Source organism: Balaenoptera borealis (assembly GCF_965194805.1).
Source record: "Balaenoptera borealis genome assembly, chromosome: 19".
NCBI lineage: Eukaryota > Metazoa > Chordata > Mammalia > Artiodactyla > Balaenopteridae > Balaenoptera > Balaenoptera borealis.
Window position 1 is genome coordinate 31,319,282 of NC_138878.1, and position 11,073 is coordinate 31,330,354.

Consider the following 11,073-nt stretch of genomic DNA (forward strand, 5'->3'; position numbering starts at 1 on the left):
GTAGTAATTCGTTACACAGTAAGAGAGAACTAATCTACCAGGCCAGATGTAAATCAGGGTACAGGATTATCCACTTGACCCTTTCTGCTGCCTTCTAAAATCAGCAGACTTCATTTTGTTTGAAAACGAGTGTAGTATAACAACAGTGACAATAAAACAGTGGTGATATCAGGAGAATTCAAGAAATTTTAAAACCTTATATGTCACAGTAGTTATTTCTAGTCCGTATAAAAACATAAAGAGGCAGAATTAGCCTTTGCTCACTTCCTCACTTCCAATGTCAGACCCTGTATCTGTACAATGAAATGGGCAGTGTCCCTGCCTTAGGAAACATCCAGTAATAATGTCTGGTGAGGCCTAGCTTAGAAGAAACCTCAATACTTACCTTAATACTTATCAAGCCCACCTTCAAAAATTCTACTATTTGCACACCTTAAAACTATTTACCCTTCCTTTCATTTTAATCCCTGTACCTTTTTCTGTATGGATACCTCATCCCCCTCATGAAGGGAGGCTGCTGTCCTCAAGATGTTTGGTAGGAAACAAACATTATTAATCAGTTACATTTTGAAAAGTTCCAGACAAGAGTCTATGTTCTCAATATGCCATTGCTCATGGCAGGCAAATTCACCACAAATAACTATGTATCATAGCATTTCTTGGCAATGAATAAAATGGATCCCCTCCCTCATTTGGAATAATAATAATATGATAATTTTACTTACTTCATAAGAATTTTGTGAAGATTAAATGAGAAGTTACATGAGAAGTTCTTAGTACCATAAGGCACATAGCACATGCTTAATAAATGTTAGCCATTATTATTATAGTTACTTTTAAAATCTATTATGTGCCCAGCAATTTGCAGGACTTTAAGTGGTGAAGGAAAAATCCTTCGTGCCACCTGCCTGTGTCACAACAGAGACTCTTAGATCAAACATCACAGTGGCTCCTGATCATTCAGGAGTGGGTGGGGATTGGGAGCCAGAGTCTAAACTGGGGGACCTGAGCTTGCTGAAAGCAGACAGCCAAGCTCCATCAGTGAAGAGAAGCTTAATCCAGAAAGGTAGAGTACAGGGTTGAGATCGGGGTGGGGGGTAGTTGAGAAAAATCTCCATTTTGGGCTTTTTGTTGACTGATGGTAGGAAAGAGAATTGAGTGGATGGTTATAAAATTTCTGAATCAAAGTCGTGTGTAATCTGGGAGTCGCAGTTGATTATGAAGATACTGGGGTATGAGTTCTGGGTACCTAAAGAGTATGCCGAATCAGTATGGTTCCTGTCAGTTTTTCTATTTCTGGGCCCTCAGAAGAATTTAATTAAATCATTAAGTTGTCAGTTTTGTATATATACATGTGCATGTGCGCATATATGTGCACAATATATCATTCAATAGAGGCAGCGTAGCTGACCATAGGACCTTAATGTATGTTCCTCCGTCCTTGCTGTCTGTCCCAATTATAGCTGAGCTCAACAACGGCTTCTTTATAAACCTAGGGAGTTTCAGGTTTTCTGCTGTTTGGCCTGTATGATCTTTGTGTTTTACATTTATAGCCCTTTAAAAAATGTCATTCTTTTCCCAGGGTTCTTCTGATCATTGGGTCAGAAGGATCTGAGTTCTTGTCATCAGTTGTCCTTCAGCCATGCTGGCACTAGAAGTATAAGAATATCATAATCCCAGAGTGATATAAAGACCTTTCCAAGGAAGATGAGATACCCAGAGGCTGTAAAGGAAAATTCTGAAGGATTTGACCACATTAAAATGAAAAGCCTCAGTTCAGCAAAACACCAGAAACAAATTCAAAAGATAAAATACACACCGGAGAAGCCCATTCTCTCCACACATCTGACAGTTCACAAAGAGCAACTGTTGCCCAACTTGAAAAATGAACAAAATGATAGGAAAATGGGCAGTGTACACTAAGAGGCAACTATACAAGAAGAAATAGGAGTGCCCAATCAACCAGCAGAAGTCTGTTCCATCTTAATAGTGAAGATGAAAGCTTAGTTAAGATTAAAATTTATTGAAAATTAAAATGACACTTCTGCCATAGATAAAAATATTGTTGGCAAGGAAGTGGGTCATTAGGTAGCCTCCCGTGGGCATCCAGGAGGAGGGGGGTGGGCATCCAGTAAGAATAGTAAACAGCAGTGTCAGCTTCAGCAGTGCCTGAGTTTGTGGTCCACGGTCTGAGCAGGGGCCGAGGAAGGTGAAGGCTCCCCCTGTGTCATGGGCCCCACCTCTAAACTAAGTTCAAACAAAGAATGACACATTTTGGTGACGCACCTCAAATATGGGGAGTTCTTTAACAGTATTCCAGTGTTTATTTGGTTAAAATTTTCCTTTGTGCCTTTCCTGCCTAGAATTTTTTTTAATCCTTGAAGTTCATTACCAGACCGTCTTAGTGTTTTCCCAGGATATGGACAGTCCTTTCTAGCCTCAGTTAGGCCTTTCTTTCCTTTAATTCAGCAATGTTTTTCTTTTATTATGCCTAATTTCTCTTTTTCTATCCTCCCTACTCTAGAGGCTACCAGTTACTTATATGTTAGATCTCTTTGTTATTGTGCCATGGATCTCTTTTTTATTATACCATGTCTGTAATCACTTTTTATTTTGTGTCAGGGATTTTTGTCCCCCAGAGAACATTTGGCAATTGTCAAATGCTAGAGACAAGCTACTGGCATCTAATGGGTAGAGGCCAGGGATGCTGCTAAACATTCTGCACTGCACAGGACAACCGCTGTCACAACTAAGAATTACCCGGTCCAAAATTTCAATAGTGAGGTTGAGAAATGCCCCCCGAGGGTCAAGGCTGGATCCTGATAGGTCTGTAATTTCAAATCAATTCAAATGATCGTGGAAAAAACCCAGAACTTACACGGAAGCAATATGTAAATTTTCTCCTGTAGATAATATTTTTGATAGTAATGCTAACGTTGGGAGCATTTGGGAGCATGTATATGAATATTTGAAGCACAAAACCAGAGAGATGTCCTTTACATCTAGCTCATAATTTTAAATAATAGATACTATAATAAACCTTGATTAAACCTTAGTTATTTAACATGCTAAGGGATTGTACTATTTGTATGGATTACATTTCCTAGTTAATGGCTCAAAATACTTTTGTTTAAACCTTTGTTTTTCAAAAAAGATGGGATTTTCTGCCTGAGATTCTTGCAGTTGAACTTATCAAGCAAGAGGAAAACCCAGAAATTCCATATAAAAACTCTGAAATCCCATATAAATTTAGGAGGAGAGAATTCTGATTATTAAGATAATTTCTCCTAGATATAAGATTAGACTAAAATGATACTGAACACAATATATATTCTAAAAGTGATTTTTAAAAAAGTTTAGATCTAGCCATATGGAGTTCCAGTTGGTTATTCAACATCTGAAATTTTCATTTAACACTTCAAATACATGTGTGCATTGCTCTTAATCAGGATGGAGAAATTCCATGAGACTAATAAACTGATCCAGACTCACTTTATCTCTTTTTTTCCATAAATAAACATATTTGAGTGTCTGCTGTTCTAATTGTTTGCAAATTCATTTGCATTGTTTCCGTCAATATTTCATAGAACTTACAAAATTAATTACTTGATCTCTGTAATAATAGCCATCCTGTCTCCTCCTTTTCTGTATCAAGGCTAATTCAAAGGGAGGAATTTAATTCAATAGAGTCTCATTGTTTACTCAAATTACACACGCATGATGAGATCTCAGTAGGCAAAGATGCTGAATGCCACCTTTGAGACTCAGTCAGTACCTTGGGGCAAAAATATGATAGTCTAACCATGTAGTCATTAAGACTTCCCAGGTTATAGCCTTTGGATGGTCAGACCTATAGTTTCTAGGGCTCTTTTCAATTCTAAAATGCTAAAAAGCAGTTTCAGAGAAGGATGGGCAAAAACTTCAGGAGGCAGAAGTCCCCACTGTCATCACTGCAGTGGGTTGTATAGGTTTTGTAATTTCCAAAACTCACTGATACTTTACACTTGATAAAATCATGTGATATCTTCAGTTTATTTTCCTTCTCTATGGCAATTCCTTGATATTCCCCTAATATCCTCTCCACAAAGGGTTGAAATAAAACATTAAGAAAACTAACACATACTGTCATCTATGTGGACCAAGTTTTGGATGCCATTTTCATTTCTTTCTCTCTCCCCTTCTTTCTGCTCAGCAGTTCTGTGGGATTGACCACAACAATCTTAAATGAGATTTAAAAAAAATTAACAATTACTTAGTTTTCATTCGTGGATGTTTAATCCAGAGGTTACTCAACCCATGGTCTCTTTGGAAGATGCAGCACTTTTTACTCAAGGTAACTAGACCACACCACTTTGCTTACATCTAACCATGTTCCAGAAAGAGTTTAAGTTGGCTTATAGAGATGCAAAATTAAAATTATGCCGTGTTCATGTTTTACTGCACTATGCAATGCGTAGGGCGGTCAAAATAGCAGCTAGTGTGAAGAATCTTTTGGTCGTTATTGGATACTCTTTGTAGATGAAGGCTGTAATCAATAAGCAATTTGTTCATTGTCTTCTGTGGGCTCAGCATTGTGTTGGACACTGTGGAAGATGAAGAAAACATTACCTAATGGTTATAGAAAACAATACCTAGGACCATTTCCTAGGAAAGCAGTAGATAGGAACATTTCCCTTATCCAGAAAATTTATCTAGAAAACAGTCAGGAGACAGAAATTAAATCTTTGATCAGCCCAGATAATGAGATAGTACCTTTATCCCTAACTGGAGCCCTATTTACTCATATTTTGCTTACAGATCTAACAAACATGATTCTCTGATTTCCAAGCTTGTAGCACTTTGGGAGCAGTGAATTGGAAGGTGGTAGATTTCTACAGCAGGTGTGTGGATGGCTGAAAGCCTCTGCAAGTAAGAGAGGAGAGATTTGATAAAAGTCAGAAGACTCTAGAGTATGAGGGCATTAAGTACAGGGACACCTAGTAATAAGGCACAATGCAATAATGCAAAGATGTAAGGCGTCTTTGTGTGTACTACATCTAGTTTGTATGTATTACACGTACTAATGTAATGTATGGCAAAGATGTTTAAAAAGACAGGTATACAAGATATACCATAAAGGCACTTCTTGTCAAAAATTTTACACTTTTTTTTCAAAAAAGCTTGGGCCTACAGAAGAATGTCGTCAATTATCAGGAAAACCGCTACTGTGTTGGATTTATTTCCTGGATAGCTGAGATTTTAGCATTGCTGATGAGGCTGGACTAATAGTAAACAGCAAGTGACAGGATGTTATTAAATACTGGGTCGTCTGCCATTTCTTTTGATAGATACCAAGGGAAAGTAACTGAATGTAAGCTTTAATAGTGAAAGAATGGTTAAGATTGTGCTAGGCCTTGAATTTGGACTAGAATTTGGATAGATGGTGTGGTTTCGCACTGATTAAATGTGAAATCAATTTTTTTAACTTTTTATTTTGGAGTACAGTTGATTAACAATGTTGTGATAGTTTCAGGTGTACAGCAAAGTGATTCAGTTATACATATACATGTATCTATTCTTTTTCAAATTATTTTCCCAATTAGGTTGTTACAGAATACTAGCAGTGTGTACATGTCAATCCCAAACTCCCTATAACTATCCCTCCCCACCCTTCCCCCTCTGGTAACCATAGGTTCGTTCTCTATGTCTGCGAGTCTGTTTCTGTTTTGTAAATAAGTTCATTTGTATGATTCTTTTTAGATTCCACATATAAGCAATATCATTCGGTATGAAATCAAGTTTTAAAAATCTTTTTATTCCCACTTTCTCTCTGGAAAGTAGTCCAAGGAGATGGGCCACTTGGGGGTAGAGATTCTAAAAGGAGCAGGCAGTGGTACCAAAGCAAAATCTTCATCTTCACCATTTTCTTAGTGCCTCCTTCCATCTCTCTGACTGTCTTCCTTCCTCCAGTCACCTTCAGTTAAGGTATTCTGTTCCAGAGGGACGGGAAAGCAGAGCAAGGTGGTAGGAGCCATGTCCTAGGTTCAAATTCTAGAGTCTTACTAGCGGGGGTCTTACTATCTTGAGCAAGATGTTGTACCTGAGCTCCTAGAGATGACACCAGTACTCACAAAATCACAGTGATGAGTCAGCAGGACAACACAGGTGATGAGTGTTTTTCCAAACATCAAAATTCTATGAGAAATGTTTTAAATGTTAAAACATTGAGTGATACGATTCTTTGGGATTCCTATTTTCTCTTCACAAATCTAGGGCCTCGGGGGCCTGATTATGGGAACAGACTGATCTTTAGGACTTTAAATAACTCAGTAGCAATGGTTTAAATCTCAGCACGAAGAGCAAGTACTTGAAAAACCTTCTTTCCAGCATTTGCTCTAAGAAAGTATCTGAAAATGGGTATTATTTGGTGGATCGAGTGAAATGTGCTAGGAAATTATAAAAATGTAGATGGCAGGACTGAGAGGGAATAGTAATGACTCCAAGTCAGTCTGTCTGGAGGCTTGTGGAGAGGATGATAATGACTGATGACTGCCCATTCGAGCCATTATGGCCTGTTAGGTTCAAGTGCACAGGCTGGAAATCCTTATCAATCAAATGAGGGGGGTGGTGTGGCCACTTACACGACAAGCCATTCCCATCCAAACCAGCTTGCCTACCAGTCCGTTTACCCAGAGCAAGGCCTGCTGTGTCTCACTCAGAACTGTACTCTGCCCGGGTTTTGCTCCTAATGAGAAAGAGCTCATTGTTCTAATTGGTTTGAGAGTGAATCCCACTCCGTGTCCCCTGGGGAAATCTGCAAATGCCCAGGGCTCATCTTGTCCTCTCTCATCACCATCTAGCCTCATCCCGTTGAACCCCTCCTTACCACTGGAGCCAGAACAATCTATTTAAAATGCAAATCTAACCACTACTCCTCTTCTTTTGTTCTCTAAGCCCTCTAGAATAAATCCTAAATTCCTTAGCATGGACAGTAAAGCCCTGTGTGGTCTGGTCCCCTGGCCAGTGACACAACTTTACCTTCTGCCAGTCTCCAACTAGAAATTTATGCTCTAATAATGCCGGAGTACGTGAAATCCATGCACCCCTTGACCCTTACCATGCTACTATTTTATACCTCCATGCCTTTGCACTGGTCTTTATTGGAACACTCTTCTATACTCTTCTTACCTGGTTATTCTTTCTCGCCTTTAAAACTTAACACAAACATCTTTTCTAACAGCCTTCCTTATAACTCCAAGAGATGGGTACAAGGAGCGTTGTGCTCTGTGCTTACATCAAACTTTGTGCATGCCTCTCTACTTATGGTGGTACGTTGAAATATCTGTTTATGTGCTGTTTCCCCATTAGAATATGAGCTTTTTCAAAAACAAGGACTGTATTTTGTTTATCACTAAGGCGCAAGCACTTAGCAAGAGACCTGGCAGTCTACACAGTGTGTGTCAAATTGAATCATTAGTTGTATCTTTAGAACATTCCTTCAGTGAGGTCCATCTGTTGGCCTGTGAATGGAGATCTACCTTGATTACTGGACAAAGAGGAGAACTGAAGTACTTACCCAGCAGATATGGATAAGCTGGCTGTTGTCTACATTTTCCACTGAATCAATATCCCTATGTTTCAAAAGTCATTTTAACATCTCCTCTGTTCCTTGAATCATAATAGACATTATGGCAGAGCACCTGCCCCCCACGGTTTGTTTCCTAGGGGCACAAAGCTAAATATAAGTGCTGCAAGAAAAGTCACAGCCTTGCTTTTTCAACGAAGAGACAGACTGCATGCTCCTCGGAGAGTCAGACTTCATAGGGTCGGGACACATGAAATAGCCTTGGAAATGGCTAAGATTTTCCAAAGTTAGAGATTAGGAAGAGGTTGAAGCGGGAGGGGGGAAGATGATGCTTTTTGCCAGAAGAAACATCAGTGGCAAAGAGATGGAAAAGCCCTGAGTATATTTGGGAAACGAGAGTATACCTGATGGTTCTCAATTTGAACCTAATGTGACTCATTTTCCACCACTTACCCCGTCTGCGTGCTCCAGCCACCCCAACTCCTTTCTCTAGCCCAGTGATTCACAAACTCAAGTGAGCATCAGAATTGTCTGGCTGGCTTATAAAACACAGATTGTTGGACCCCATTCCAACTGAATTTCTGATTCAGTAGGTCAGGTGATACTGATGCTGTGGTCTGGGGCCATGTTTGAAAACCACTGCAAAACTTCCCTGTGGACACCACCATGGCAAAGACCTGAAGACATTGCTCCTCCCTCCCACCCCTGACACAGTAGGAGATGGACCTCAGAACTGGAGCCTTGGGTCCTTTTGGACTCTGAAGGAACAACTGCCCCTTGAAATCACAGCCAACCACCTACTGGCAAGGCAGCCACCATCATTTAAGTCGTTGAACCAGGCAGTGTTTTCCCATCATCCTGGCAAATGAAAGACTAATTTGAGCCATCTGGTTCTGTAACACCCTCCTACACCACTGCTTAAAAGCAGCCGAACATATTTTCTCTTACGTTTTGTCAATAAAATATTGCTCCTGAGGCTGTCGGCTTGTCAGGTTTGCAGCCCATAAAGCAAAGATGGAGCGGTTAGTGGTGGCACCAGCAAGAAGGGGGCCATGGGGGCAGCTCCTCAGCGTTTTCCTGCTGATGCTCTGTGCACCCTTCTTCTCAGGGCAGGTTCTCTGTACGGATGCATTAAAGTATTTTTTTAAAGTGGAACCAAAATGTGTCCAGACCTTTCCTGGCCACTCTGCCCTTTCTGTCCTGTTGATTTTGCTTTGCCTTATGACAGTGAAGAATCAATGTCTAGCATTTCCAACAGCCAGGTGTAGAGTGTGTACACATTTATTAAGATTAATTAAAAGGTAACAAATTCTAAAGTAATAATATTAACAACCAGTAGAAAAAGTGCAGACATTTTGACAGTCTTTTTGAATTTCATTAAAAGATGGTAGTGACAAAAACCCCAGAGACTATTTCTACTTTACTAAAGAAATAGGTCACAGATTCAATTACAGTCACTGAAGCATGGACTCAATCTATCATGGCAAATTAAGTACGTTTTAGCAACCTACTTTCCTTTAAAAATTTTATAGACACTTTCAGTGGAAGAAGAAAGACTATAGAAAAAAAAAAGAAATTGCAAAACCAAGTCCCACCCTCACTCCCCCCTCGGCTTTGAGTAAGCATTTGGCTTATTTGCTTTGGGTATAAGACAGAAAATCATTAAAAAATACTCAGCTCGTTCACAATTATTACTCTTCACTTGTTCATGGTTTAATGATGCAGATTTGGAATTGGGAGTGGGAAATGGCTCCAAATGAAAATCGCTAGTCTTCAAAGGGGGGGGGGGCTTTGTTCTACAGGCTGAGCCCCACCTCCTTCTTTTAAAAGACGACTATTTGTACTTTATAGCTTTTATGAAATTTTTGCCTCAGACTGTCAGAGCAGACACTCTGTGTTCATTTCTGGAAAGATAAATAAATAAATAAAAAGTGCTCATTCAGCCTGTGGATGTGGGTTAGCCAAGTGCACATATCGGGACAATGAAACATCCTTTTGCCCATAGCAAAATTGATTGTATGTTGACAACTGGGATTTATGAAGGGCCCCTTGCAACAAAGCAGCAGGGGCCATCTTTAAGGCACTGCAGCAGCAACAGCAAGTGTAGAGCAGGAGAGGGTGAGACCCTCATGTTTCCCCTTTGACAAGTAAGAACCCGGGGCCGGGACACTCACACACACAGTCTTAGGAATGTGTTGTTTGGCCTGGCCAGGAAGCTTCAGAAGCCTCTTAGGTCTTGTTCCCCAGAAGGCAGGGCCACCAAAGCACCCACTCAGTGGAGTGCTGGTGTTGCTTATCGTCCTTGCATTTGCTTCCAGAAGGAGTGACCGAGACGCTTCGTGCATCTCTGAAATGTCTTGCTACTGCCCAATTAAACAAGAGCCTCTCCTCAGCCAGGCAAAGACTAAACTCACTATAAAGGCCCAGAGAACCTCATTTCTAATTTTGACAGCAAAATTGCAACTTCCTTAGGAAGTAGGTTTAACAGTAGCTGGTAGGTGAAGATCGCACATAGTCAATATCACCCTTCAAATTATTGCAAACCCGTTAAGTCTCCACAGCCTACTTGCTTGGGAGTATACATAACTCTGAGTTAAGAGCCAAAAGGTCTTACAGAACGAGTTCTGTCAAACTAGAGTTTTAAGATGAATGTGGGCTGATGTGTCTACCTTGTGTGCTGTGAAACTTGAACCTGTGTGATTTCTCCTGGAAAAGGAGAGTGACGAGTTGGGGAGTGGTCATAATTGTTGGGATGGTTCATTCAATTACATTTTCTTTTCCTAGCTTAAATAATAGGACAAAAAAGGGTATGTTTTCAGAAAAAAAAATATAGACATCCATCTTTGGTGGACCATTGCCAAAACAATGTAGTAAAGTGGATTTGGGACTGGAAGAACTGTACCTTTCAGCTTCCTATGAGTAGCCTTGGTCAAGTCTTTGGAACTTATTGAGTCATAGTTTTATTAAATGCAAACATGGAAATTCTCTATTTTCCTTGTATTCTTTAATAGGATTCTCATTAGATCCTAAAACAATTTTCATGTTTATATAGCACTTATTTACAGAGCATGTCTCATAAATCGTTACATTTAAGCCTCACGCTAACACGTTGAGATAGATATTATCTTCCCCAATTTACAAATAATGAAATAGAGGCCAAGAATTTCCCAAGGCCACCAAATGGGTTAAGTGGCAAGTACTTAAGGCTCCCAAGTTTAGCAGTATTTCTAATAGACCTTAAGTGCATTGTTCTAGATAAACGATATAGGGGAACATGCTTAGGAAATTAAAGTGTGTCATGTAAATGGTATATTGTATTATTATTTAGAGATTCTCCCTTTGATGTTATATAAAGAGAAAGGTAGACAGAAACAACAAGCTTTAGTTACAGGAGTCAGTCACTTATCACTCATTAGCAGTGAAGTTGGTTCCAAAACAGTAACTGCATCCCTCTATCTAGTGTTGACTTAGGAGAGGCATCACGCTATTGATTCCTTTGATCATTTACC